The following is a 2,702-nucleotide window of genomic DNA, read 5'->3' on the forward strand; positions in this document are numbered from 1 at the left end:
CCCTGCCCCTGTGTCCTCTGCCCTCTCCTCGCAGGGTCACGTCCCCCACTTCCTTTTCTGTAATACCGGGGACCTGGTGAGAAAGAGCAGGAGCTCCTCTCCCACAGGAGGGAAAGCAGAAGCTGTGATCACGTGTGTAATCAGGCAATGAAAGTGCATGTTTGTGTTGGGGGGGAGCGTGGGAGCTGTTCACCTGATCCCAGGGAAATACTGTAAGGTTCCTTCTTATTCTTGGTAAGAGACACTTTCTCTCCTTCCATGCTCTACCACTGTTCCCCCAGGTGACAAAGAAGCCTGCTGTTGGCCAGAATCGGTAACTCAAATAAGACAAAGTGTGTCTCAAATGTCCCTTCCTCTCCATCTCGCAGCTGAGCCTGGAGATCCACTGGAAGCAGGTAGATCCCCTCAGATCAGAGGAAAGAAGAGACACTTCTCATCCTGAAAACCTCAGTGTCTGCACAGAAGCGCGCACACACACACACACACACACACACACACACCATTCAGCCATTCAGCTGTGTGATTCAGAACTAGGTTTATCCTACAAATGCACACATTACCTTTTTTTAAAACTTTTTTATTATGTTAGTTGCCATCATTAATTTTTGATGTAGTGTTCCATGATTCATTGTTTGTGTATAACACCCAGTGCTCCATGCAATCCGTGCCCTCCTTAATACCCACCACTGGGCTCACCCACCCCCTGCCCCCCTCCCCTTTAAAAACCTCAGTTTCCTTCCCGGAGTCCATAGTCTCTCATGATTCATCTCCCCCTCCAATTTCCTCCCCTTCATTTTTCCTTTCCTTTTCCCAATGTCCTCCGTGTTACTCCTTACGCTCCAGAAGCAAGTGAAACCATATGATAGTTGACTCTCTCTGCTTGACTTATTTCAGTCAGCAAAATCTTCTCCAGCCCCATCCATGTTGATATAAAAGTTGGGTTATTCGTCCTTTCTGATGGTTGAGTAATACTCCATAGTAAATACGGACCAATCTTCTTTATCCATGCGTCTGTTGAAAGGCATCTCAGCTCTTTCCACAGTTTGGCAACTGTGGCCATTGCTGCTATGAACATTGGGGTACAGATGGCCCTTCTTTTCACTACACCTGTATCTTTGGGGTAAATACCCAGGAGTGCAATTGCTGGATCTTAGGGTAGCTCTATTTTTAACATTTTGAGGAGAGACTTCACTATTTTCCAAAGTAGCTGCACCAACTTACATTCCCACCAACAGTGTAAGAGGATTCCCCATTCTCCACCACCTCTCCAACATTTGTTGTTTCCTGCTTTTTCAATTTTTGTCATTCTAACTGGTGGAAGGTGATATCTCAATGGGGTTTTGATTTGAATTTCCCTGAGGGCTACTGATGTTGACCATTTTCTCATGTGTCTGTTAGCCATTTGCATGTCTTCTTTGGAGAAGTGTCTGTTTATGTCTTCTGCCCATTTTTTGACTTGATTATTTGGGTTTTTTGGGTGCTGAGTTTGAGGAATTCTTTATAGATCTTGGATACCATTCCTTTATCTGTAATGTCATTTGCAGGTATCTTCTCCCATTCCATGGGTTGCTTCTTTGTTTTATTGACTGTTTCCTCTGTGCAGAAGTTCTTTATCTTGATGAAGTCCCAAAGCTCATTTTTGCCTTTGTTTCCCTTGTCTTTGGAGATGTGTCTTAAAAGAAATTGCTGTGGCTAATGTCAAAGAGGCTACTGTCTATGATCTCCTCTAGGATTCTGATGGATTCCTGTCTCACGTTGAGGTTTTTCATCCATTTAGAGTTACCTTTGTGTATGGTGCAACAGAATGGTCGAGTTTCATTCCTCTCTATATAGCTGTCCAATTTTCCCAGCACCATTTATTAAAGAGACTGTCTTTTTTCCATTGGATATTTTTTCTTGCTTTGTCTAAGATTAGTTGACCATAGAATAGAGAATCCATATCTGGGCTCTCTATTCTGTGCTTTTGATCTATGTGTCTGTGTTTGTGCCCGTACCATGCTGTCTTGGTGATCACAGGTTTGTAATGTAGCTTGAAATCAGGCAATGCAATACCTCCAGCTTTGTTTTTCTTTTTCAACATTTCCTTGGCTATTCAGGGTCTTTTCTGATTCCATACAAATTTTAGGATTGTTTGTTCCAGCACTTTGGAAAATGCCATAGGTATTTTGATTGGGATGGTGTCGAAAGTTTAGATTGCTCTGGGGAGCACAGACATTTTAACAATGTTTGTTCTTCTGATCTATGACCATAGTGTGTTTTTCCATCTTTTTGCATCTTCTTCAATTTCTTACCTAAATGTTTTGTAGTTTCTAGAGTATAGACCCTTTACCTCTTTCATTAGGTTTATTCCAAGGTATCTTATGGTTTTTGGTGCTACTGTAAATGCAATTGATTCCCTAATTTGTCTTTCTAGAGTTACATTGTTAGTGCATAAGAAAACAACTGATTTCATTGCATTGATTAGAGCAGAGATCAATGGAGATGGACTAGATGACTCTCCATGTCTGCAGACCACTCAGAAGCCTCAGTGCACTCCCCATGACCCAGAGCATGGACTTCTCAATCTGTGTTAGATCCTGATGAATGTCATGATGGGTCCCTGCCCTCCCTGTGGCCTTGTATCCTGCAGTCTTGGTGAACTCACCTATTAGTCTTGGGAATTTTCTGTAGAAACTCTGGGATTTTCTGTCAAACACACATAT

The sequence above is a fragment of the Mustela nigripes genome, chromosome 10 (genome assembly GCF_022355385.1).
Source record: "Mustela nigripes isolate SB6536 chromosome 10, MUSNIG.SB6536, whole genome shotgun sequence".
Taxonomy (NCBI): Eukaryota; Metazoa; Chordata; class Mammalia; order Carnivora; family Mustelidae; genus Mustela; species Mustela nigripes.